This window comes from Carcharodon carcharias, chromosome 4 (assembly GCF_017639515.1).
Source record: "Carcharodon carcharias isolate sCarCar2 chromosome 4, sCarCar2.pri, whole genome shotgun sequence".
Lineage (NCBI taxonomy): Eukaryota > Metazoa > Chordata > Chondrichthyes > Lamniformes > Lamnidae > Carcharodon > Carcharodon carcharias.
The window spans coordinates 167,056,931-167,083,710 of NC_054470.1; the positions used below are offsets into that span (position 1 = coordinate 167,056,931).

General features: G+C 42.3%; 1 protein-coding gene across 5 annotated transcripts in view; it reads left to right on the top strand.

The window, feature by feature from the left end:
• LOC121277508 (sorbin and SH3 domain-containing protein 2-like) overlaps nucleotides 1-26,780 on the top strand; it is a 315,758-nt gene that overhangs the window by 52,470 nt on the left and 236,508 nt on the right. For 3 of the 5 annotated variants that reach the window (XM_041187079.1, XM_041187087.1, XM_041187078.1), the window contains one exon: nucleotides 10,303-10,379. The exons of the other annotated variants lie outside the window; for them this stretch is intronic. The gene's annotated coding sequence lies outside the window, so the exon portion shown is untranslated. The remainder of the gene's footprint in view (nucleotides 1-10,302; nucleotides 10,380-26,780) is intronic. 5 annotated transcript variants of the gene reach the window in all.

Sequence of the window (26,780 nt, forward strand, 5' to 3'; positions counted from 1 at the left end):
CCTTTGCTCTGTGGCAGTTCGCTGTGCCTTCTGTACTTGAACCACCGCAGCAAAAGCTGGTTAGTGAGGGCTATCTGCTGACCACATGGCCGATGCTCCCAGGCTGCAACGTGTGCACAAGTGCCCGGCAAACATGCAATGGAAGCAATGCTGCCACACGAAACATGATCAAGTAGAACCACTGGCAATGCTGAAGCAATGGTCTGGCTGCTCAGATCGCTTTGGAAGAACCCTGCGCTACACAGCAGAGTGAGTGTCAAAGCTCATTGTGGTCTTCTATATGCTGTACAACCTCGTCATCATGAGGGGGCAACCTTTGAGCAGCTGAGGAGGAGGAGGGGGAGCAGAAATGGGCGAGGCAGCCAGGACAGTCCTGTTTTGCCTGTGAAGAACTCATTTGAATGTAACACCAGCTTCAGAGACTCCAATTTCCTATTCACCAACAGTGCTACACCTACCCCACAGCCCCCCATCACTGGGATTTTCACAGCATTCAATTGGTCACAATGAAAAAAAACAAAAACCGCCACAAAATAAATATTCCAAACCACATTTACAAATAAAATTGTCCATATTGCATGCAAAAGTCAACTCTTCGCCCTTTTCTATTCCCTTCGTGCAGTGTTCCCATGTGCCGTTGCCTGTCCTCGTGCTCCTGTGCAGTGCTACCCCAGTGGCTGCAGCATGGCTGGTAGAAGGCTGCTAACTTTCATTGGGGGAGACTGCAGATGGGCTTGTAGGGCATCCTTGTGCAACTTTGGGTCTAGAAGACCTGCCTTTGGACTAATTCCCATCTCAACATGGTTGGCAACAGCCTGGGCCAGCTGGCCGACAGGCAAAACTATGACACTCCCCAAAGCTGGTGCGTCAGCAATACAAGTAATCTGTTGGAGGACAGATTGCTGGGCAGTTGTCTCACTCTCCAAGCTCCTTTTGCACACTCTGATCCGTAGCTATTATGGAAGTAGCCTGAGCTTCCACTGCAGTGCTGAGACATTTTGGGTGGAAGCTGGTTGTGCCGCACTGGAATCTGAGTCACTGGCTGTCAGCTGCTGCATCATGGTTGGGTCCACAAGTGCGCACATGGAGTGGACAACCACTTTCATGTGGAAAAGGTTGGCTCCAAGCTCTGTGCAAAGCACGGTGTCATAAAAACTTAAGAAATAGAAGCAGGGGTCGACCATTCAGCCCCTTAATCCTGCTCTGCCATTCGATAAGGTCATGGCTGACTATTAGGCCTTAGCTCCGCCTTAATTTCCTTCCTGCATCCACCCCCCCCCCCCCATAACCCTTGACTTCCATGTAGATCAAAAATCTGTACATGTGAACTTTAAATATATTCCATGACCCAGTCTCCTGCTGTCTAGGGGAGAGAATTCCAAAGATATTAATGACTCCCTGAGAGAAGAAATACCTCCTTATTTCTGTCTTAAATGGGAGGCCCCTTATTTTGAAACTATCCCCTCTACTCGAGATTCCTCCAATGCTGGATTATCAAGGATTTCATTCTTCTCGGTGTCTTTTTTCTCCTCTTATCCTCAGTCCCAGGGGACTATCTGACTTTTTTCCACTCTGGGGTTGTGGATCCTGAGGTGAATAAAGAGACCAAGGTTGGGTCTGCACACTCTGCCACAGGTGGGGCAGGTAGTGTTTGATGAGACGTGCGGGTGGGATGCTCAGATTTTGGTGCGCTCCTTCTGCTGTTTGCGCTTGGCCTCCACCTGGGCCTGTCGGAGACTTTCAAAATGGTTGGCACCTTCGCGGATGCTGCTTCTCTTCCAGTTTGGGTGGTTTCGAGCAAGAGATTCCCACACATTAGGTAGATCCCTGAAAAAAAATGCCTACCAGTCAAGCCCCTTCAGAATCTTATGTTTCAGTAAGATCACCTCTCATTCTTCTAAACTCCAAAGAGTATAGGCTCAGTCTGCTCAACCTTTCCTCATAATCCCAGGGATCAACTAAATTGGTGTTGGCCTCCTCCATACTCGCTGACACTGGCCACAGGCTTTCTTGATGCACAAAACATTTTGTTGCCAATACCCATCAGCTGCCATCCATACACTGCCCTGTTGAAGTGCTCATCTGAGGTCTCTGCAGCATAACCAATGTGTGTGACCTTGTCCTCTGATGAGCAGGCACCTGCACTACCCTCTCCGCCTAACCTGGCTGCAGCCCATTCATGCCCAGTGTCTCATCACGTGCAGACCCCACCTCTAACCTATCCTTTATGCTTTGTGCAGTGCCCGTATCTAAGCTGGTGGCTGCAAGCCTGAAATCACGTGTCAGTGCTGTGTCCCCAACTGTGTTCTCCACTGCCTGGCCAGGCTGCACTCCTGGGTGGTGAAGGGTGCGGGTGGGAGGTGGGGAGTAAGAAGTGCCTCCTTGTACCATCTGCAGCTTGTGAATCGGAAGAGTGTATGGGATGAGGGGCAAATGGGATGTGAAGGGAAATCGCTGTGAGGACACATGAGAGTAAAAGGGACAGTTACAACATGAATATGAAATTAGCTGAGTGAAAGGAAACAGAGTATGAATGTTGTTTTTCGGACTGGAGCAGCATTGGGACCCGTGCTTCTGTTGATTATATATTAATGATCTAGAATTTGGAGTATGGGACGCAATTTCAAAATTTGCAAATGATGCAAAACTTGAAAATATTGTGAACTCTGAAGAGAGAAAGTCAAATTTCAAAAGGACATAGACTTGTCAGTGGAATGGGTGGACAGGTAACAGGTGAAATTTAATAGAGAAGTGTGAAGTGATTCATTTTGATGATAAGAACACGGAAAGGCAATACAAAATAAAGGGTACAACTCTAAAGGGGGTGCAGGATCAGAAGGACCTGTGGAGATGGGCACAAACAATTGAAGGTGACAGGACAGGTTGACAGAGCAGTTAATGAAGCATTTGCCATCCTGGCCTTTAAAAATGGGCACATGGAGTACAAGAGAAAGGAGTTGAGATGAGCCTGGTTTGGCCTAAATTGGAGTATTACATCCCTATCTGGGCACCAAACTTTTGGAAAAATGTGAAGGCATTAGAGGATGTAGAAAAGATTGGTTTGAGAATGGTTCCAGGGATGAAGAATTTCAATTATGTTGATAATTTCAGTCCCTCCCCTCCATGGTCTCAGCAATGGGTGCCCCAATAATGGCTAACACAGTCTCTCCCATGGAGATTTGGTCATGTAGCTGTGCTTGTCCACCTCAGATTAGCTCCTGCTGCCTCCAGTTATGCACCACTTTGTCCTGCAAGAGAGGAGTGTGTCAGGGAGTGTTGTGTAATCTGTTTGGCTCATATGCTTGTCATGGATGAATAGCTGAAATTGTGTGAGCTGTGCGATGTGGGTGTGAGGTTTGCAACAGTGTTAATTGTGTGAGGGTGATATGAAGTGTATGAACCGCAGGTATGATTCCTGATGAATGGAGATTGTTGGTAGATGAGGGATATGGAGGTTAGTGGTGCAGTTGAAAGAAAGAGACTTTTATCTGGGTAGCACATTCCATGACCACAGGACATCCCAGAGTGTACAGCCAGTTAAGTACTTTGGGAAGTGTAGTCACTGTTGTGATGTAGGAAAAACAGCAGTTTGTGCAGAGCAAGATCCCACAAACACCTGAATGGCCTGCAGTGGAAAGCAGCCATCTATCCTACTTTTCACTTCCTTCACCAGTACTCTGAAACCTTGGAGCCTGCTCTCTCCCATGTTGTCATTCTTCTGCTTCTCTGGTTAGTTCTTGTATATTTTCCAGTCACAGTGCACCTCTACTTTAAGTAGGGTTGCCAGATCTGGCTGGACATAGCCTGGGAGACGTTGGCGGAAGTGATGGAAAGCCAATGGTGTGGTGCAAGTGGGTTCTAAAGTCATGGTGAATGAACAGAGATTTGTGGGGTGGTGGTGGAAGGGATACTGGGAACATCATCAAGAAAATCTCAGCCATAACTGAGCTGCTTCACACCCTCTGGCACAGCTGCATCCAGCCACTACTCTAGCCTTTTACCTCCGCTACTGGTACTTCAGGTATTCCGCTTGACAAGTCATGTCACCGTCACCATTCCCTCACCCAAATCCTGGATGCACTGTCCTCTGGGAGTTGTTCCCTGCTGTCTTCCCATTTCCCTGCTCTCTGCTGTTCATGGATAGAGACTACATTTCCCAGCCAGTGTGTGGGACGGCTCCTTCCTGGTTTGAGGGGTGATGATGCTTGTGGACTAAACTGACCCAACTCACGCAATGGCTTCAATGAAATGTTGTTTTAACATCTCTTGGAAGGATTTCTTTGGCCACTGGGAGTTTGGTGCCCATTCCAGGAGACTCCTGGCCATTCTGTGAGGGTTGGCAACCCTACGTTTCAGAGGTGCGGGCTAGTTTTAAGTAGTGTTGGGAAGTTATGATTTTGGGCCCTAAGCCTATGCTGTTGATGGGAGCCAACTGCACACAACAAAACTAACTCAAATGAACAGGCAGCACAAAGTTGCCATGCCGCCTGCATATGCCAAGGGTAAAGGCAAGGACAAGGGCAGCAGATGCATATTCCTCTTCAAGTTATACACTATTCTAATTTGGAACTATGTTGCTGTTCCTTCATTCTTGCTGGGTCAAAATCCTGGAACTCCCTCCCTATCTAACAACACTTCAGCAAACAGACTGTAGTCGTTCAAGATGGCAGCCCACTACCTTCTCAAGGGCGATTGAGGATGGGCATTAACTTCTGGCCCAGCGAGCAACAGCCACATCCCATGAAAGAATAAAAAGTGCACAGAACAGAGTGATGGTAAATCAAGTAGTGTGATCTCCTGGCCTGTTGTCTGAGACTATTCAATTCACTCTCCCATTTTATCACTTTCATGTAACATCACAGTAAAAATTACATATGGATCCTCTATCTCTTCTCTCCCCAGACTAAAAATAAACAGTCTGCAAAGTATTCTTTTTCTGAAAACATTATGCCTTGAGACATCTGCATCTGCCAAATTGAGTGATGTTTCATAACTCAATAACACATTTGTAAGATACAACACAAAAATTACATCTGATAGCAAAAATTTCTAGAGAAAATAAATGACATTACCTTTTTTCATTTGTTCATGGGATGTGGGTGTTGCTAGCTTGGCCTCACTGCTTCACTCTCTGAATTCTGTTCAAGAAAACATAAAATTTAAGAAAACATAACTAAGTACCCTGTATAACTATATGTAAGCAGGACTTATCATTTGAGACAAAAACAGAATTACCTGGAAAAACTCAGCAGGTCTGGCAGCATCGGCGGAGAAGAAAAGAGTTGACGTTTCGAGTCCTCATGACCCTTCGACAGAACTTGAGGTGGTCACTAAATAGAAATTAATATAAATCATTGAACGCAATCAAAATGTCATGGCAAAAACGATAAATGTATGAAATGCCATTAAGAATTAAGAAAATATAATTTTATATTTCATTTCTTTCTGGAAACAGTTCTGCAGCCTAACATTGAGTAGAAAATTTGAAAAGGAAACCGTTCGTGATGACAAATAAATGAGAACTGTGATGTCTTGTTTTGCTTAAATAATGGGACCAAGAACAGAGAACTGGCAAACTTTTTTGATGGTTTTGAATTAATAGAATGCCATTTGTTGTCTGCACGGTGCATTTTAAATATGAGCAATACCTGCTACTTCAAGCCCTCAGTGGCACCTGTAAAGCTATTATTTTTGGATGACATGTACAAGATTTTTGAGATGCAGAGCCAAGTTGGAAGCTTCTGAGGTAAAATGGAACCTGTGTTTATCTTAAGATGTGATGAAGGTAGCATTTTGTGATGTTTCCCCCCCCCCCCCCCACCCCTCTCAGTTTACAGTCTCTGTTGTATTTGTGCATGTCCTTTACAGAGAGGATCAGTCATGTTTCACCCTAGAGTGAACCACCCGGATGAAGTTTATGTGGCCTGAACAAATAATAGCACTTTTTGGCTGAATACCTGAATCACATGAAGTCCTCTTTTTTTTTTTCTAATATAACCAGTGCTCTGAGCAGGGATGGTTGAACATGACCTTTCAGGAAAAGCTTGTCTGTGAGCGCTCTTGTATTTTTAGCGCATTGCGCTGCTGGTAATCTCTTGGTGCTGTTGCATGATCCTGACACTTGCAGCTATTAAGTCTTGGCTTATTTACCTTGGTGAAGGTAGTGGAGCAAGCATGGAAGATTGCTAAGTGTATTGTGCAAGAACATTGTGGAGCCCATGCCAATCACTGGATCATCAAGAACTTATTTTGAAGTTGTCTGTTGGCACCTAAGTACAGACTTAACAATGTATAATTCAGTTACTGATCATGTTTCTGTGGAGGTGAGCACACATTATTGGAGTTTAATTCAACACTTAACGAGAACTTTTTAAGTCCTCCTTGAACACCATATGCCTGATCCACTGGCCCTGGATACAAGCTTCCTGCAAATCTTTAAAGAAGATTTCAAGGGGATTAATCTCCCAAATGAAGAGGGTAAAAGCTGGTGGTTGGATGCATGGAGCACTGGGGCTAGAATTAGCTGTAACCCACTGGCTGGTGAAAGCTTCATTGTTCAGCAGGGCGAGTGGGGTTGTCAATTTATGACTCTCAAGCATTTAGGGTGAATGGTGTTTATTACAGATATGTCTCTGCTGTTTTCTCTGGGCAAGTTATATTCCGTTTACTGAAACTCCGTTTAAAAAATGTGGACATATTGAGTTTTTGAGTTTTCATCTACCCTGAAAGTCCCAGCTGTGGAAATGTTCTGCAATATTGACATGCATAAGTCATTTTATCATTGGACCTGTCTACACCAAATATGTTAGGGCTCTTAAAATGCTGCCTTGCCAAATCTAGAAAAAGAAATGGCAAGGGAAAAAATGGTAAATAAAAGTGTTGTTTAGCTACAACCTAGAGGCAAGAAGTGAAGCCAAATACACATGGATGTGTTTATATTGTATACGGCCCACAGGCAGCAAATCAATCTTGCCCTTGCATTTGGATTGGTGACTTTTCCAAACACGTGCTCACTTCATTTTTGTAGTTGTTTATCAAGTACTGAAACGAGAGTAAAACGTCCTTGTGAGCTAAGTGGAAAGGGATGGGTGGAGGAAGAACAGCTGGAGGGAGAGGGTATCTGTGTGAACTGCAGTTTGATTTGAATGAGTATTGTGACTCTGGGAGCGGCTCTGAACTAAGTCGAGATTTAAAAGTGAGGCATTTTGCGAGCAGTCCATATGGATTTCCATGTTTGGCTGGCTTATTAATTTTAGACAAACCAGGATGTTGCATATCCTTTCTGAATTTTTAAGGCTGAAGCTGTTTCACTTGTGAAATAAAGCCATGTCTAAACTAGGCATTAAAAAAATGTAGTATTCTCCAAGAGGGTGCAAGCTTCATCCCCCTGATTATCTGAGAAATAAATCACAGCAGTGCATGATACAGAGCAGCATTTAGAAGGAGTGTGTGCAGTTCTAGAGTAACTGCACTGAACACTCAAACGACCATTTCATCACAGTACTTTCATTCAGCACTCTTTGACCCAGCTATTCCATATACCTACTTCAACCCCAGCACAGGAACTTCACTGGGAATTGATGTGTGTAAATGGGGCTTCCACCATACTTCTGATAAAGTTACACTGGGTTGAGCAGAAGAAGCTCCGATGAAATTCCTGGCTCTTTCAAATGTTAAACAGGTAAAAATGTTATGGTATTTCCTGACCCACATTTTGGTCTCCGTTATCTGTATTCAAAGCTTTAGCTTTAGATCAAAACTGAAATCGTAGTGTTTAGAGTCCACATAACCTGGCCTTGTGTGTTTATTATAGGTTCAACTGAGGAGTTGGGCTCACACAAGTAACTGCAGCTGCTCTTGCCCTTATGCACAGTTTCACTGGAGGTGCGAGCTTCTGCTTCATGGTTTCTGCACAGCTGGCTGCCACCCAAGTGTAAAATAGTTAGGATTCTCTGAGGCTGATGACCAGGAATATACATTTTTTTACCAGCTTTTTCTGACCTGCCTGTCTTGGTAAATCCTGGTAAGTTTACTTTCCAGCTGTGCAGAACAGCAGGCACCAGCATGGGTCTTGCACAATATGAAAGCAGCTCATATCAACTGGAGTTCATTCCATAATGTTATTATGCAGTGACATCCCTGCAGTAGGAGGGTCTGAGATGCAATGTAACAAGCGTTACCAAATTAAGGGGAATTGGTTTAAATAAAGAATGCCTTGCTTCTAAGTAGCACCTTTCAGGTCACAAGTGTCTTGCAGACGATGAAATGCTTTTGAACTGTAGTCACTGTCATGTTTTTATAATGATATAAAGGCACCAATTACTCCAGGGATGCTGTAAACACGTTGTAGGTTCATTTATTAAGATTAGACAGATGAGAACATATATACACCAAGACAGAATTTGACTGACTGGCATCAGGGAACCCTAGCAAAACTGGTATCAATGGGAATCGGGGGTGAAAGCTTTCCACTGGTTGGAGTAATACATAGCACAAAGGATGATGGTTGTGGTTGTTTGAGGTCAGTCATCTCAGCTCCAGGACATTGCTGCGGAGTTCCTCAGGGTAGTGTCCTAGGTCCAACCATCTTCAGCTGCTTCATCAATGACCTTCCTTCCATCATAAGGTCAGAAGTGGGGATGTTTGCTGATGATTGCACAATGTTCACCATTCGCAATCCCTCAAGATACTGAAGCAGTCCATGTCCAAATGCAGCAAGACCTGGACGATATTCAGGCTGACTTGTGCCATGCAAGTGCCAGGCAATGACCATCTCCAACAAGAGAGAATCCAATCATTGCTCCTTGATATTCAATGGCTTCACCAATGCTGAAAACCCACAATCAACATCCTGGGGGTTATCATTGACCAGAAACTGAACTGCACTAGCCATCTAAATACTGTGGCAATAAGAACAGGTCAGAGGCTAGGAATTCTGTGGCGAGTAACTCAGCTCCTGACTCCACAAAGCCTGTCCATCATCTACAAGGCACAAGCCAGAAGTGATGGAATGCTCTCCACTTGCAGCTCCAACAACACTGAAGAATTTTGACACCATCCATGAAAAAGCAGCCCACTTGATTGGCACCCCATGCGCAAACATTCACTCCCTCCACCACCGACACACAGTAGCAGCAGTGTGTACCACCTACTAGCGCAACTGCAGGAATTCACCAAGGCTCCTTTGACAGCACCTTCCAAACCCACAGCCAGTACTACTTAGAAGGACAAGGGCAGCAGGCACATGGAAACACCACCACCTGGAAGTTCCCCCTCCAAGCCACACACCATCCTGACTTGGAAATATATCGTCATTCCTTCACTGCCACTGGAACACCCTCCCTAATAGCACTGTGGGTGTACCTACACCACATGGACTGCAGTGGTCCAAGAAGGCAGCTCAACACCATCTTCTCAAGGGCAGTTAGGGATGGGCAATAAATGCTGGCCTAGTCAGTAACACCCACACCCAAGAATATAAAAAAACACATGGATAGAAAGCTTGAAGACATCAGCAGCAGAGCTGTGTGTTCTGTGCTCTACTCAGGGCCAAAGGGAAACTGAGACTGGATAACATGGCACACTTCTCTTCTAGCGATGTTATGCTGCTATCCCTTAAAGGCATATTACCATATTAAAGGCCCCCAGTGTAATGTTGGAAAGATGGCTGTTAATTTGCATACAGCAAACACTCTCAAAGAGCAATGTGATGATAACCAGTTAATCTGTGTTAGTGATATTGAATGAAGAATAAATATTGGCCAGGATATTAGGGAGAACTCCCCTACAAGCAGGCAGGGTCTCAATTTAACTTCTTATCTGATAGGTATCTCATCTCTGACAGTGCAACACTAGAGAGGCAGGGTGTTGCCTGCCAGCTGGAGAGTTGGTGAAAGACCCACGCTGCCTCCTCCAGGGAAAGCCCACCGTTTACGAGCCAATCAGGCAGAGTAGGTCACTATAGAGGATAAAACCATAAGATGTAGGAGCAGAGGTAGCATTCGGCCCATTGAGTCTGCTCTGCCATTCAATGAGATCGTGGCTGATCTGATAATCCTCAACTCCACTTTCCTGCCTTGTCCCAATAACCCTTGATCCCCTTACTGATTAAAAATCTGTCAATCTCAGCCTTGAATATACTTACCAACCCAGTCTCTACAGCCCTCTGCAGATAAAGAATTCCACAGATTCACTACCCTGGCAAGTGTTTCACAGGATCAGGACCCTAGGGGTTGGAAGTCCCACCCACTAAGAATTGCTAGCCAATTAGAAAGCAGTAACTTTTTTTCTTTTGATCTACAGCACCACTGGGGAGGCAGTGGTAGTGTGGGAAATACACCCAACAGAGACCTGGTATGTTGGAGCGACTGAGGCCAGAGGTAAGTGACAGCCAGAGGGTTTTGTTGGGGTGGTGAGGGGTTTCTAGAGGGATTGGCAGCAAGGGCAAGGGACTGGATGGCACTTACCCCTTTTTGATACTGGATGCCTCAGTCAGGCACTTAGCCTTTGAACAAGGGTCCCCCCCCTCTAAAACCACAAGCAATCCACCTCGGATCTGCATGTCATGGTCACCACATGGTGACAGGCCCGCCTATCGCTGGATTAACACCAGCAGTGGTGGGAAGAAGCCCTCAATTGTGAATTAATTGCCCTCTTGAGAGCCTTAATTGGCATCCACATGCCTTCCTGCCATGGACCTAATTGGGGTGGAGGACTGGAAGGTGGCGGGTTCCCCGCTCTCACCACCATTCTGTCCAATCAAATGCCCAGTCTGCCTCCAATCTTTCCATGGGCCGAGCATAAAACACTGCCGTGGACTATTTCGGTAAGATCAGGCCCCTGGAATGAAAATTGAACCCATGACCCCTGACTCGGACAAGAGTGCCACAGCTAAACTTGGCAGCATCACCACAAAATTGGTAGTTTAACAGATTTAAGAGATCAAATGCAAATTGAAATCCAGTCTTTTTTTAAAAATTCATTCATGGGATGTGGGCATCTCTGGCTAGGCCAGGATTTATTGCCCATCCCTAATTGCCCTTGGGGTGGTGGTGAGCTGTTTCTTGACCTGCTGCAGTCCATGTGGTGTAGGTACACCCACAGTGCTGTGAGGGAGGGAGTTCCAGGATTTTGACCTAACAACAGTGAAGGAATGGCGACATATTTCCAAGTCAGGATGAGCAGTAGCCTGGAGGGGAACTTCCAGGTTGTGTTGTTCCCATGTGTCTGCTGCCCTTGTTTGTCCAGATGGTAACGGGTGTGGGTTTAGAGAATGCTGTCTAAGGCATCTTAATGAGTTCCTGCAGTGCATCTTGTACACGGTACACACTGCTGCTACTGTGCGTCAGTGGTGGAGGGAGTGAATGTTTGTCGATGGGGTGCCAATCAAGCAAGCTGCTTTTTCCTGGATGGTGTCAAGCTTCATGTGTGTTGTTGAAGCTGCACTCATCCAGGCAAGTGGAGAGCATTCCATCACACTCCTGACTTGTACCTTGTAGATGGTGGACAGGCTTTGGGGAGTCAAGACGTGAGTTACTCACCACAGGATTACTAGCCTCTGACCTACTCTTTTAGACACAGTATTTACATGGCTAGTCCAGTTCAGTTACTGGTCAGTGGTAACCCCAGGATATTGATAGTGGAGGACTCAGTGATGGTAATGCCATTGAACATCAAGGGGCAGTGGTTAGATTCTCTTGTTGGAGATGGTCATTGCTTGGCACTTGTGTGGCACAAATGTTACTTGGCACTTGTCAAACCAAGCCTGGATATTGTCCAGGTCTCGCTGCATTTGGACATAGACTACTTCGGTATCTGAGGAGTTGTGAATGGGGCTGAACATTGTACAACCATTAGCAAACATCCCCTCCTTCTGACCATATGATGGAAGAAAGGTCATTGATGAAGCATCTGAAGATGCTTGGGCCGAGGACACTATCCTGAGGAACTCCTGCAGTGATGTCCTGGATGTGATGTGTCATGCTATAAATGCAACAATATCCCCAACTTATTTCAAATGGCATAGTCTACACTTGACATGGTCAGAAGTGACATTGAAAATAGGCTTTCCTGCAATACCAGATTTAATCTGAAGAGGAATTACTTGAGAATTTAAATAATCGAACATCTGTGTGATGAGTTTATTCTATGTACCAGCTGATCTTCCTGTGACATTGCTCATTAAATATTTTAAAAGCATATTTACTATTTGTTTTGTATCTTACTATATATTTATTTCCTGCATTTCATAGCTTACCCTTCTATGCTTCATGCATCACTATTAAATCTATAGTAACTTGAAACAAAATGTTAAATTCCCTTTTCCACCCCACTCCCCATCTCCATTCATACTCTATTCATGATCTGGTGACACTTTTATGAGGAATTTCTTTTTAGTCATTCTGCTAAATGGCTTTGTTCTTATGTACAACCCTTCCTTCTTACCATAGACCAATGACAGTTGGTCATTCGGGTAGAGATTTTGTGCCCCTCAAATGTGCCTTTGTCCTTTTGAATTTTACCTTGCAATCTGTCACATCCAACCTGGATCAGAAGCATGCTGGGTACAGTATTGGCTTGGGTGGCTTTTACTTGTCCAGGGCCACCTGCCTGAATTATGCATTAGGCTCCTTAAAGTTGGGTTGCTGTGCAGGTTGTGGGACTCCCTGTGTGAAATTTAAATGCAAATGGAAGAGCTTGCAACAAGATTATTTAATCCTCCAAAACGCACCCAAGTATTCAAGCATGTATGGTGAATTTAGCATATTTGCCAGCCGATCATCTTCCTGTAGATTGTCCACAGAATTTTAAAATTATATTTACTACTGGTTTTGTATTTTCTGATTATATATGGTTATTTTCTGCTATTCAACAGAAGTGTGAATTGTGGGACTGTACCATGTTTTAACTGGCCTAACCAGTGGCCCTTAAAGGGATTTCTGGGGGCTGCTCGGAAGATGTTTGAATACATTTTGCATTTTTATTATTGTGGTTCCAGGCGAAGCAGACCTCCTGCTTCTGGGGCTGCAGAAAAAAAATTTTAAGGCCAATAGCAGCACGTTCGAGGCTCCTTCTAGGATCGCCATCTAAACTGTCTGCTTCAGTGCCTCTCCTGAGTGACATTTTGGGTAATGTACAACTCAATTATCCTTTTGGCTGAAAATGTCTACCTGATACCCTTCCTCTCCTAACTTCCTAATATTTGGGTTTTATCTCTGATCAGCTTTTGTCAACTCCTTGTATCTTAACTTCAACATGACTTGGAGTTGTCTTCAAGAAAACCAGTCCAACTTCTTTAACCTTTCCTCATAATTCTGTGCATCAGGAGTTTAAGTTATCTTTTGTTTTTTTCCTCTGCATTCTCTCGAGCAATAATATTCTTCTGTAGATTTGGTGACTACAACTGTGCACAATCTCAGACGGGTTCTGCCCAACACATTGTACAGTAACAATCTAGCCTCTACCGATTTATGCACCATTCCTCTGCTAATAAAACTCAATATTTGCCTTATTTTACTTTAAATATTTTACGCGCTGATGATTTCACATGAACCTTGCCTTTCCTGACTTTTATATGCTGGACCATTGCTTTATTGCACACAGAAGGTTCAGGTAGGAATGTGAGAGGGAGTCTAGGGTCAACTGTGTGGCCCAGCTAAGATTAACCATGTTTTATTGTGTATTTAGTTTCTGTGTTAGTATATTTACTGTTGATTTATTTTTAGTGTCACTCTTGGGCCAACAGTAGCATTCTTGCCTGAGTCATAAGATCACGGCCTAGAAATATCAATGTCCTGTTGGGGGGGGGGGGGTTGCCATTGACCAGAAACTGAACTGGACTAGCCATGTAAATACTGTCTACAAGAGCAGGTGAGAAGCTAGGAATCCTGCAGTGAGTAACTCAACTCCTGACTCCCAAAGCCTGTCCGCCATCCACAAGGTACAAGTCAGGAGTACCCGCCTGGATGAGTGCAGCTCCAACAACACTCAAAACTTGCCCATCCAGGGCAAAGCAGCCTGGTTGATTGGCTCCACATCCACAAACATGCATTGGCGGTGAATGGGATGAAAGTGGCAGCAGTGTGTACCATCTACGAGGTGCACTGCAGAAATTCACTAAGGCTCCTTAGGCAGCACCTTCCAAACCCACGACTACTACCATCCAGAAGGACAACGGCAGCAGGTAGATGGGAATGCCTGGAAGCTCCCCTCTGAGTCACTCACCACTCTGACTTGGAAATATATCGCCTTTCCTCCACTGTTGCAGGTCAAAATCTTGGAAGTGCCTTCGTAATTGTACTGTGGGTATACCTACACTACATGGACTGCAGCGGTTCACAAAGGTAGCTCATCACCACCTTCTCAAGGGCAATTAGGGATGGGCAGTAAATTCTGGCCCAGGTAGCAACACCCACATTCCATGTAAATATTTTTTTAAAAATCAGACCATGCCAGAATGGCAATATACAATCGCATCTTTGCTAATATGAGACTTAGACAAATTGCAAATGAGTATGTTGCTATGGTCTTGCCCCTCTTGGTCATAGAGGTCATGCAGTTAGGCGGTCCTATTGAAGTAAGCTTAGCTTAGTGAGAAGCTGCAGCACATCCTTTAGATAATATATGTTGCACCAGTGTGCTGGGGATGGAGGAAATGGATACTGATTTCAGTGGCTGGCACATCAAGTGGGCTACTCTGTTCTGTTGCATTGAGATTCCTGAGTGTCCATCCAGGCTGGTGATGCATATTTAATCACACTCCTTGTACCCAGCTTCTACTGTGCTCTTGTAGCCACCGTGTTGATATTGCTAGTCCTGTTAAGCTCCTTGTTAACCCCCAAGACATTTGATGGTGCATGAACTGACTCCATGTTGGTGTGCCATTAAATGTCAAGGGAAGATGGCTGAGCTTTCACATACTCGAGAGTGCCACGTAATGACCATCTGGTTTGAGTGTTATCTGTCACTCATCGGCTTGAATGAACCTAATTATTAACTCAATGCTGATGTTGGCTGCTTGTTCTCAGAAAAATTATGTATGGTCCTGAACACTGTTGAATAATCCATTTGAGGGTCTTCCCACTGACCCACATTGGCCTCAGTTTTGCTAGACCGCATGCTTAACATAGTCTGTTAAATCCTGTCTTGATGTTGAGGGCAGGTGCTCTCACTTTCCTATAGGTATTCAGCTCTCTTATCTGAACCTGAATAGATCATTGGCAAAAGGTCATTGGTGAGCTGAGGGTAATGGTGAGGCTGTGGGGGCAGTGATTTGTCAGGTTATATTTTTCCTCCTTCTATTGCTGGGACATTTTCCATATTGTCAGGCAAATGCTAGTGTCCTAGCTGCAGTGCAGTAGCTTGGCTAAGGGACTCACACTCGTTCTGCTGTGTAGGTTTTTACAGCATTTAATGCACAATCTAACTAATTGGAAAAGGGCACTTAGCCATGTTATCAGTCTCAAAGCTGGAAAGACCATAAGACCATGAGACATAGGAGCAGAAATTAGGCCATTCGGCCCATCGAGTCTGTTCCGCCATTCAATCATAGCCGATAAGTTTCTCAACCCCATTCTCCTGCCTTCTCCCCGTAACCTTTGATCCCCTTACCAATCAAGAACCTGTCTATCTCGGTCTTAAATACACTCAATGACCTGGCCTCCACAGTCTTCTGTGGCAATGAATTCCATAGATTCACCACTCTCTGGCTAAAGAAGTTTCTCCTCATCTCTGTTCTAAAAGGTCTTCCCTTTACTCTGAGGCTGTGCCCTCGGGTCCTAGTCTCTCCTACTGATGGAAACATCTTCCCCATGTCCACTCTATCCAGGCCTTTCAGTATCCTGTAAGTTTCAATCAGATCCCTCCTCATCCATCTAAACTCCATCGAGTATAACCCAGAGTCCTCAAACATTCCTCATATGTTAAGCCTTTCATTCCTGGGATCGTTCTCGTGAACCTCCTCTGGACCCCCTCCAGGGCCAGAAAGTGAACTCAATGATTTATAAGAAGGATTTTGTACTTTTTAATAGTGTTGAGTTCAATGCATTCCTGATCAGTGTCCCATATTCTATCTTCTGTAAACTTAAGGTCACCCAAAACTCTGCTGCCTGTGCCTTAACTAGCAGAGTCCCCATCCCCATCCCTGTGTTCACTGACCTACATCGGTTCCCGGTCAAGCAAAGTCTTGACTTTAAAATTCTCTTCCTTATTTTCAAAACCTGTTGAGGCCTTTTGCCCTCCCTATCTCTGTAATCTCTTTCAGCCCAATAACCCTCTGAGATACCTGCGTGTCTCTAACTTTGGCCTCTTGTGTGCATTCCCAATTATAACTGCTTTACCATTGATGGCCGGGCCTTCAGTTGCTGAGGCCCCAAGCTCTGGAATTCCCCCCCCTACACCTCTTCGCCTTTTTACCTTGCATTCCTCCTTGAAGCCCATTCCTTAAAACCTACCTCTTTGGCCAAGCTTTTGGTCACCTGACCTAATATCTGCTTTGTCTCTGTGTCATACTTTGTTTTATAATTACTCCTGTGATGCACCTTGGGTTGTTCTATTTATTAAAGGCACTTTAGAAATATAAGTTGTTGGTGGTGAAACAGTGGTTGGTTAAATAGAAGACGTTGCATGAGTTCTGGGCATAATTTGAACAATGATAGGAACTGACTACATGCGCATCATGAGCAAAGGTGTGTGTGTGTGTGTGTGTGTGTGTGTAAGAGAAAGAGCTTGGGGAGGCAGGACCAGTGGAAGTGTAACATTTTAAATTTTTATATTAAAGGATCAAGTATTAATGCGGAAAGTTACTTGAGGCATCTTAGTAGCTTTCATAATTAGTATTGAGGATTGTTTCAGCAGCATTGACTGTGAGCTAAGAAACTTTGTTTAAAAAAAATACAATAATTGCTAGCTCAGGAGGCTGGAATTTCACCAGAGCTGCAAGCAGTCTGAAGGTTAATATAGTAGCCAAAATGCATTAAAAATAAATGATACTGTGAAAAATTGAAGGAAAGCTATATTAATTTAGTGGCTCTTTTTTTAAAGTTCTTGCATCAGTTGATCTCTATTGCTATCCATTGGATTATTCAGAGGTTTGCAGTCAGTCATTTTGAGCCTTAGGCACCATTGTTCTAAATTGTCCGACGGAGATATTGAATTGTGGCATGACCTTCTGTTAAGATGGGACACTTTAAGAATCTTAATGTTAATGTTGCTTTAATCAAAAGAGAAAGTCCTAGACACATAGGAGATGTGAAAATTGACGAGACAGGTTTGTCTTTTGAATGGTCTTTTGTCAGAACTCTGTTCTGTGTAGTTCCAGCACTTTGAGAAATTATTTTAGAATTCCAATATTTACAATTGCTCTTTATCTTTTGCTTGTTGATATTCTTTCTTTTGACAGTGCTTTAAAATAAATTTCTATATTATATATTATGCACTCTACAGATATATAAAATTTAATGTTTGGGCATGTTACTGAATTTAATCTGGGACAAACATGAATTTTGTTTCTACGTATCTAATGTAGAGCAATATTATCTTCCATTCATTACTATTTTATTGATAAGCTCCTATTAAAGTGCTTAAATACGAAATGCTGTTTACTGCATGCCAGTGCTGAACTCTGTTTGCAAATATGTGCTTCCGTCTCTAACCTTGCAGCATGAGAAAAAAGCACTGCTATAAATTCATTACCTTCAATTAGGCTCAAATGTTTCTCAGCTTGTAGCTGACTGGAATGCAGGCTCATGTGAGGGGGATTGTTTTATGGTAACGCACTGGTACTCCAAATGTGGAGCACACATGCACGGTTGGTTAAACCTGTACATCGATTTCATTCCTGTGGAATGTCTTTTGCTCCTTCAGTGATTCACTGGTTCTACTTTCTTCCATTATACCCGTGTGCTGAATAGAATTCACTTAGTCAACGCAGTAGTCAGGTAAACAAGCTGAAATATACTTTCATACTGTACTAAACCTTAGAAACATGCTGATAATACAGATATTTAATTAAAAGCATGGTTTGTTCAGATTGTCATTAATTCTACAATGTAAAAGGGGAATCATGTGACAGCAAGCTAGGAGAGTTTTACTGGTTTATTTTACCCCCATTGGCATCTTATTGTATCTATAACAAAGATAATGTGTGTGTAACTCTATTATTTGACTTATTATACTCATATATACTTTATCCCTACCTAAAGTGTTTTTTTAAATAGTATTATATAAGCTCCCGTTTGCAATTTTTCCTCTGTTCCCTCATCAATTTGTGACTGATCAACTAAAGATTTATTATAAATGCAAATTGGAGTGAAACAGAGCCTGCAGAGAGTACAAATGTTTTCATTGTATTTTCTGTTCACAAATGAACGAGGATAAGCCAAATAGAGATTTATTTCCTGGTAATGAAATGATAAGGAACTATAAATTCAAGTGCACGGATGTGTAGGCATTAAGAAATACAAGCTTTCCAACTTTGTACCAAAACATGAAGAGCATTCCATCAAATATGCATTGAACTTTACTCCTATACATGGTGAAATCCTTGCTGTTAATTAACAATGTTGAGGATATGCATCTACATTAGCTTTCTTTACAAGTATTAATATGCAGAACAGATGTAAAATCATTTCTTTTACGAAGAAAACAAGACTAATTTTAAAGATAAGGCCCTTGTCACACCCTCCTAAACAACCATCTATGTGCTAGGTATTCCCAGGCTGGGCTTGAAAGACATGTTTACATTGGTGGAAGGATCGAGAACCTGAGGACACTGATTTAAGGTGATTGACAAAAGAGGCAACGTGACTTGAGGAAAAACTTTTTTTTATGCAGCCAGTGATTAGGATCTGAAATATATACTGCCTAAGAGTGTGGTGGATGCAGATTCAATCATGGCTTTCAAAAGAGAACTGGATCATTATCTGAAAAGGGAAACAAATTTCAAGGCTATGGGGAAAAGGCAGGGGAATGGTGTTAGATGAGTTGCTTGCAGAGAGTTGGCACAGGCATGATGGGCTGAATGGCCTCCTTCTATGCTGTAACCATACTTTGTGCTGCATTTTGTGACACTCATTCGTTCTTTACCTTGAAAGGAATGGCATTCATTGTTTACCTTCAAACTGGCAAAGTTTTAGTGGACTTTTGAGCACAGACTTCCTCTGTTCCGATGTCATTTTGAATTTGGTAACTTCCACAGGGGATTTGTGGCATCTGTGAACTAGGCAAGCAACAACGAGGCTATCAACCAATCAGATTGAAGAGCTCTTACAGGCAGCAGAGCAGGGAATATAAATCACACTTAAATCATTGTACAAAAAGTAAAATAAGGATTGGGACATGCACATGTGATTAAACGAGAAATTTACATATAAAGCAAACTATAAAATTGTCGAATATCTTGTTGAAATAATCTGCCATTTTAAAATTTTGGTCTGAGGGAATGAAACTCCACACTTTTTTTAAAAAAAAAAGCTTTCCAAGGCAGGAGATTTTGTTTATCAATAGTGATGAATTACTATTCCATTAACAACCTGATTGTATGCCTGATTGAACAAGACTTAATTTTATCGCCAGTCTTTATGGTGAGGATATTGGGTAATTAGCTGAAGTTAATGACAAATCACTGATTCTACAAAGACTGTGATGGCGCACACGGTGGAGGAGCAGGCTATCTTTGACAGTATCATTGGATTTCTGCTTTTAGCAACGCATGCGCAGTTGCCAGAAGTTACCATTATTTTTACCAGTAAAAATGCCAAGTGCTGATGACCTCACCATTGTTACCACCACAAATTTGAGGCCATGGTATTTTGTAACCCAGTTCAGGTCCATTATATCCCTAATGTATTTGTAGCCCCCATTTTAGTTCCTTAGGTTTCCATTTATTGCTTCTGAAATAAAAATGATTCAGATCACAGGCTAGAATTAAAAGGGCCTATCAGCCCATTGAATTTCTTCCTCCATACCATCTACCTTATTGGAAGGCAGCCACATCATGATTGGTTCCAGCTTGGGTTTTATATTTGAATATTTTAAAATGTGGGCAATATTGTACTTCGGAATGCTCTTCTAATCAAAAGAGTTATTATGTGCTTCATTTGAAGGAACACACATACAGTTAGAATCCTGGGGCTGGATTTTAATTGAGTGGGCCAACTCTGGCCACTTTCAAAAATGGCAGGCGGGACCCTGATGCAGAAGACCTGCCACCATTTCCAGCAAATCTCATTTGTCATCAGAGGAAGCGGGTGGGTATGGAATCTCCCCAAGCGGGTGATTTGAAATTTACTGCTGAGTTCAGACAAGCCCTGTTTTCACTGTTCAAGAGCTTTAACCCACAGTGTAGGAGTCACAAATTAATGGAATAGACATAAACAGACCTTATTTGCCCTTTCGAGAGTGTTTAAGTATGGTAATGTGAAGTTTTAAACATGAAAAAAACAAGCTGGAGCTTTTATACGATACGAACGAGGAGCAGGAGTAGGTCATTCAGCCCCTCGAGTCTGCACAACCATTTAATAAGATCATGGCTGATCTGATAGTAACCTGAAAATCTGCATCCCACCTACTGCCAATAACCTAGACTGCTTTGATTGGTAGGCCATCTAGTGTAGATTAGAAAAAAAACCCATTACCAGTTGTTCCTGCAATTTCAATAGAATTCTTTGTTGACATTTCCTAAGGACTTAGTCAAGCACTCATAATGATTCCACTGTAATGAGTTTCAAAAGCTACCAAAGTACTTATGTTAGCAAAGGGATGCTGAGTTCACATTTTGGTTGACGGTTTAAAAAAGCTATTAAAGGATTAGCTGTCTTTGTGATTACAGAATAAAAGCTTGTTTTTATAATAGAATGAACAGCTGAGGATATTTTTAAATAATTGAAAGGGATTTCTTTGGTGTCAAAGGTGTATAATTGAGAACTCTATTAGATTGTTATAAATTTGTTTTTTCTCCACATGGCTCCTGAGGTCTGCCCATAGTGGATCTGGGTGACTGACTGTGGAGGTGACATGGGGGTATGATGTAGTATAGAGGGGATATGGTGAATGGGTGAGGGTGCAAGTGATGAAGGTTAGAGGGCTCAACAGCTTCTAAAACAAATGGAACAAACTCCCAGAGAACCAAGCTAGGCCTTCTAACCACCTGCCCCTGTGGTCACCTACGATCTACTTCCAGGGTTGGCATGACCGGCACTATCTCGCCTCTGTCTCCCTGGAGCGAAAATTGGATGTAACATGGTTCCTTAAACAAAGGCAGGTCTGCTAAGTTGGGAACATTCCGCACTCGATCTCCCCACCTTAGTAGCAACATTCTGTCCCTAATCTTTACTGCTCTCTCATTGTTTATGAAAATGCATAAGTGTAGTTTGGGCATAATAGCATGTAGCAGGGATTTAGGAGCATGTTACCCATTAGAGTTCGGTAAGAGATTACAAAGACAGAACAGTACAAACAGCAATTATTAGATTCCTGAAGTTGGGTGGGGTGGGGTTCTTTTTCCTCCTAAATCCAAAGGATGAGTGTGTGGAGTCTTTCTGATAACTTACTCATTCATGGGATGTGGGCGTTGCCAGCTAGACCAGCATTTCTTGCCTGTCCCCAATTGCCCTTAAGAAGGTGGTGGTGAACTGCCACCTTGAACCACTGCAGTCCACGTGTTGTAGGAACACCCAGAGTGCTGTTAGGAAGGGTGATCCAGTGATGTGAGCAAAAGACCTCAGCTAGGATACTACTGGGGCCACAAGCTTTGTTGTTTTTTATTCATTTGATTGCTTGTTGCAGACCTCCCATTGATGGTAGTTCACCCATGGCTTCTACCACAGGGCATTGAGGGATAGACTATCAGCTGCCATTTTGAATTCATGGTTGATGAGTTGTTGAAAATGTTCTTTCCAGCATTGATGGATGACATTGCCATCCTTGAGAAATGTCATCTTAAAAATGTTTCTGTATGAGTATTGTTTGAAGTTGTAGTTTTATTGTATCACTTGACCACTGTTGCTAACAGTAGGATTCTAATTTTGAATAAAGAAAATGGATAGCAGTGCAAAAATGTAGGAAGCAAGATGCACTGGTTGTGACCAGCAGAAGAAGGGAATCTATTACTGCTAATCTTAGTCCGAGAGTGCTAGGTAGAAAACCACTGGAGATAAAAACTGTCAACACCATAACTACAAAAGCAAAATACCATGCTAGAAAGCTGAAATAAAACACTCACTAGGTCAGAAAGCACTTGCAAATGGAGTAACAGTGTTAATGCTTTAGTTCGATGACCTTTCATGAAGCCATATGGAAAAACAGATGTCTGGCCATCTGTTCAACATTGATACAGTTACCAGATGGCCTCATTATGAATAATTGACTGAACTCCAAGACTAATACATTCAGCCCTGTAGGCAGTTTTTACACAGCTGCAAAGGGGAATGCTATCTTTGTTTGACATTTAAAATGAGGTTGTAATAGGTTTTCTTTCTTTTGAAGTGGTTTTTCAATGGCTTTTTGTTTATTTGGACAAGATTTAGAGATGTCAGGAGGAATAAAGCTTTTTTTCATTGATGCTACAAATGGTTTGATTTACAACCTCAGAGTAAGAGAGCAGTTTTTTTTTTCCCAAGGAGCTTTTTAAACCCTATTTGTTTATTTTGATAGTTTCAGCAGCAGTTCAACTGACTGGCCAGATTGGCTCATTGGTTCTGTATGCTGTGGATACTGGAAGAGTGGGTATTGCAAATGCTTGGGGGGGTAATGGAAGTGGTCTGGAAGGGGTATGCTGCAAGAAGGGTATATGAGGGAGCATGGAGGGGGATATGAGGGGGCATTGGGGTTGGGTTTTGAAGGGGTGGGGGTGAGACCTCGAGGGCCTAACAACCATATACATGACTGGAACAATGTCCCAGTGAATCGAGGTGGGCCTTCTAACCAGCCCACCGCTCCACTTGCATGTCTCTGTTGCCACCTCTGGCCTGCTTCTGGGCGCAGCATCCCTGACCGCATCCCTACCCTGAGTCCCGGAGACCAAAATCTCATGGGAGTTCCCTGGCTTTTAAAAGCCGGGAATGTGACATCAGGAAATAACCCAACTTATGGTTCCTGACTCTAAGAGGAAAATCCAGCTCAAAACCTTGGCTTTGGCACAGATGTCCTCAGTATTGCAGGTGAAGAGAGGAGGAGTGGACAAAAAACATTAGTTCAATGTTTGACTGATAGTGGTTTTATCCCTAATTGTTTACTATCTTTCATGAAGGAATGATTCTGTTTGAGATGAAAAGCTGTGAGCTACCCCAGTCAAGTGCTAATCCATGAATAACTGTTTCATTAATAATTCAAAAACACTTTGGTCACACACTGTAACATTCTAATAAACTGTACTACAAAATATCTAGCAGCAATGGCCACTATTCACCACTGAAACCTGAGGTAGAGGACAATTTACACAGATGGTGTATCACATTACTTCCAAAGTTCCTATGGCACAACCCTATTCTCAAATTTGTCAATATTGAGTGACAGATAAAAATCTCGCTTTTGAGGGGCCAAGGGCACGGAAAGCATGGAAATAGTTGGATTGAAAATATCACACTCTTTCTTTCAGTGGGGAGGCTGGGGTCAAAGTACTTTGTTAGGCAACACAGCTTGCACTACATTTGACCTGTGCCGCACCTGACCTATGAATGTTTTTGTGGTGTGGTCACTAAATACCTCATGGAAAAATGTTCCAGTCCCAAAGCCTGCAGTCCTTCCATAATAAGAACTATCTCTCCTTTATAACATGTCTCCAAAAAAAAAATCATAGCATGCCTTAATGTTTGCAAGAATTCTTTAGGAAATTGCTCACCAGAATAATACAACCATATGCAATGTATGTTCTTAAATGTCACACTTTGGAAAAATAGAACTTTTTTGTTTAAATTTTCCCCTTTGGGTGGTTATTTGGAGAACAGTATGTATAAGACTGTCATTATTGCAGTTGCGTCACATTGGCCTGAAATGTTCTCACTCCTTGAAGAGCTTTTGGCAGACCTCTCAGGTGTGTGAAGCTAATAACCTAGAAACAAAAAGCAATGCACCATAGTTCTATTTTGACTGTGGTGAGTTGTTTTAATTCACAATTACAAAGACTAGAGTTGCTTTAGATGTGGTTGATCATTAACTAGCTAGCATTAACAATAACAGAGGTGAGTTGTGTTCGAATGAAAACGCCTGTCGGATTTGTTCCAATTCCAACAGCGTTGCCTAGAAACTACTTGCTCGGTAGCAAAAGGACTTTAGTTGGCTTTCGGTACCTGTAAATTCACTTGTGAATTAAATAGAGATGAGCTTAATAGCTTGAAAATCATTATACTTCCATCTGATAGAATGTATCTGGACCACAGCAGGAATTACGTAGGTTTTCAATCGTTACAGGACCCATGGAATGGTCATGAAAGCTTCTGAGAGCAGGTATGTACAAGACTATAGTGACCATCCCTTTCACATAGAAAATTAGTATTGCCACAGATTTGTTAAATCCTGACAATTCCAGTTGCCAGCTAACTGATTAAGCCAGAAGAAACACTGCAATAAATTAGTTTTGTATTTGTACTTTGGATATGCTAAGTAATACAATGAACTGGGAACAAGTGATTGACCTTGTTGCAGGGCACTAGACTGTGTCCTTTCCTTCATGAATATAACTTGTATGTTTGTTCAACACTTAGAATTTTTATTTTCATGAAGATTGATCAACTCTTATTCTAATTAATGAAACCATCTGATTCCTGCTATTTTTTTTTTAATGGAGGGTTACAGTGTATAAGAACAGTTTTTCATGCATCTCTTCTGTCCCCTGAAGCAAATTCTCTCTCAAGCTAAGGTGACATATCAGATTTCCCTTGGTTCAGAAGATGTTCAATTGCAGGGAATAAATCCAGGGACTTGTTTCTGCTATCATCTGAAACCCTTAATTAGATAAAATTCCTTTTTGTGTTGTGGTGAATGCGCAAGATCAATGTTCATGTAAGTTTTAAAAATGAACTCCCTCCAGATTTCTTAGAAATATGTGTATAATTTGACGTTATTCTGGCTGGCATTATATTTAAAAGGCCGATGAAGTTGCACTTTTTAAGAGAAATATTTTGGGCACCTACTAGTGGAGAAGACATTGCAGTTAATCCTTGACAAAGAGTTATTGTCATTGTGTGCATTGGTTGCTTGGTGCTGTCACCATACATCTATTGTTAATAGCTTCTTTATTGCAAGGTTAAACTCTTGTAATTTGTACTTGATTATAAAAGGAGTTACATTTCTTTTGTGCCATTCACCTTGTCCCATTGTAATTCATTACTTCACTGACTCCTACACTTGGTAACAAATCATGAGAGGAAAATAGATTCAAATACAATTCAGAATGGTAATACTGTAATCAGTTTGAAGTACCTCCATGAACCAGTTTTCAAAATCACATTAGCTAGACTAGCCTTTAAATGTTTACACAGTACTTTTATTACAACCAAGTGTTTGCTAATATTAGACTACGGTCAAATTTGCTTTTGTTTGACACAAACCTTTGCTGAAACTCCACCTTTCATTCACTGAAATGCAAAATGTAGCTGTTACCAACAGTGAGAAGACTAAATTGTCAACAACACAATAACAGATCATCCATAATATGGGTGCCCCTATCATCATTCAGTATTCTCTGCTATCAGTACCTGTGCATAGAGGAGAGCAAGTTTGAAAAAAAAATCTTTAATTTTTGTTGACATGATTCATGGGACTAAATTCTGAAATGCATCTGCATTCTTTTTCCTCATTGTAATGATTATCTTGGTTTTGACCTTAAACTGCTTTAAACTTTTTGGATCTAATTCAATAATTTTGCTTTGGTAAGTATGTAGTTGGATCGCTGACGAGGCGACTTTAAACAATGACATTGGTGATAAAAACTTCAACCAGTTCTCACAGTTTGATCTCTGATAAAAAGCAAGAATCCCTAAATTCCCATTAATCACCATAAAAATATTTTAGAATTGGGTGTGCAAAAAGATGGAAAGGAAACAAATAATCTTTATCACATTTTGCAAACATTGCTAGGAAGCTTTCTACAGTTGAGCCCTTTGAGGAATGTGTCATGTTTTTCAGTGTCACGTTGTAAAGTGTTGCCTAATAGATTGAGGCTCAGTAGTTCAGCATTGCTCCAGTTCATGCACAATGTACAGTAAATGCTGTCGTCATTGGACCATTTATGCAAACCTGTGGCTGACAGATAAAAGTTGTATGAGATAAGTGTACCAGTTAAAAGGCCAGATCAAACAGCCATTTACCTGTACCAATGCTGAGGTTAAAGAAACCTGTCTCTTTTGGTTCACTCCTCTTCATGCATGAATACTTCATTGATCCTTACTTCTTATGGGATTGATCTAGCTATTGATTCATTAGATGCTGTCAGCACATGCCATAAATAGAAGCATCATTGTTCGAAAGTAAAGTTGCCACTCTCCACTCTGAGCAGCTTGGAAGCAGTGTTAAGCTTCTGCTATTAACGTATTTATGATGAATCAAATGGAAATCATGCAGTTGACGATATGCAAGCCTGATGTCAAAACCAATGAATGGTGTTTGTTGCCTGGAGCACTCGTGCTATCTGTGCACTAACCAAGGGAGATCTCAGATTCTTTAGTAGAGTGAAACATGTATTACATATGCTGTAGACCAGCCTGGCTCTGAATGCTAGTGCAATACCAGTCAGCTGTTATGTCGCCTCAAGTCTGGTGCCTTGTAACACAATATTATAATCTGCC